Here is a 1,288-nt window from a genome sequence, read left to right as displayed (position 1 = left end):
TGGCTCAAGCCCTTGAAAGGCCTATAGCATACCCTGATTGAAATGCTCTTGATTTTGAAAATGCTTTAGAACCGGATCCTTTTGAGGTTTCCCTTGATTTAGAATTTGATTAGGGAATCCTTGAGGAGAAGCAGTTTGTCCATTCCTCTAACTAAAGTTTGGATGATTTCTCCAACTAGGATTGTGCATATTTGAAATGGAGTCACTGAAAGGTCTTTGGTAATTATTCACGGCATTAGATTACTCATTCAGTACTTCTTAAAAAGCAAGTATTGTTTAGCAATTTTCAGTTGTGTGAATGTTGCAAGCACAAATACCACAAAGAGTTTCCATAACCTTATCCTTCTTTAGTTCCATGGCCTCGAGTTTTCTTATGAGATTAGCCACTTTAGCATTTATATCATCATCTTCTTTCGGAAGATAAATTCCACCCCCTCCTTTGATTGAGTAAGCCTAGAAGTTGTGCTAGATTTTAGGGAGATGTCCCATGATTATGTGTTTTCAGCAAGCTTGTCAAAATAATCCCACACATCATCGACCTCTTTGTTCATGAATTCTCTATTGCACATTGTCTCGATCATTTGGCGCATGGAAGAAGTCAGTCTTTCGTAAAAGAAACTTGTTATTCGCCAAGTTTCAAAACCATGTTGTGGGCATGAGTTACTAAGATCCTTGAACTGCTCCCAACATCGAAAGAATATTTCATCTTCCTTTTGGGTGAAGTTCATGATCAATTTTCTAAGGGTGTTCATTTTATGATATGGGAAATTTTTCTTTATGAACTCCATTGTCAAGTCATTCCATCTACCAATAGATCATGGATTTAATGAATGTAACCACGTCTTAACTTTCTCTTTCAAGGAGAAAGGAAAGAGTTTCAGCCTGACCGTGTCCTCAAACACGTTCAGAAAATATAAAGTGGCTATGATCTCATCAAACTCTTTCATGTGTAAATATGGATTTTCATATTCAAGTCCATGAAATTTTGGAATGAGTTAGATCACCCCTGGCTTGATATACATATGTCCCGTATTTTCTGAAAAAATCATACATGAAAGTGTGCTCACCCACGTCGATTGTAAATAGTCTCATAAAGTACGAGGCAGGGGTGCTTGATGCACCTCATTCTCATCCTATATTTCCTCAACCCTAGGTTGAGGTGGATTTAGAGGTTGATTAGCAGCCATAACTTCAGTTAACTCTATGGATCTCTAGTGATGTCTAATCCTGTGATGGATTGATAACCCCTCAACCAATCCTCCTTCACTCAAGAGACATCGAGTGTTAT

The 1,288-nt window shown here is 37.9% G+C and overlaps 1 non-coding gene across 1 annotated transcript; it reads left to right on the top strand.

Annotated features, from left to right (window-relative positions):
• Positions 1 to 639: 639 nt before the first annotated feature.
• Positions 640 to 746, top strand: LOC131250201 (small nucleolar RNA R71). The gene has a single exon (XR_009173129.1). It is a non-coding gene; the product is annotated as a small nucleolar RNA R71 (small nucleolar RNA).
• The last annotated feature ends 542 nt before the right edge of the window (positions 747 to 1,288 follow it).

Source organism: Magnolia sinica, chromosome 6 (assembly GCF_029962835.1).
Source record: "Magnolia sinica isolate HGM2019 chromosome 6, MsV1, whole genome shotgun sequence".
Taxonomy (NCBI): Eukaryota; Viridiplantae; Streptophyta; class Magnoliopsida; order Magnoliales; family Magnoliaceae; genus Magnolia; species Magnolia sinica.
The sequence above is the reverse complement of the archived record's forward strand: the minus strand, read 5'-3'. Positions and strand labels throughout refer to the sequence as shown.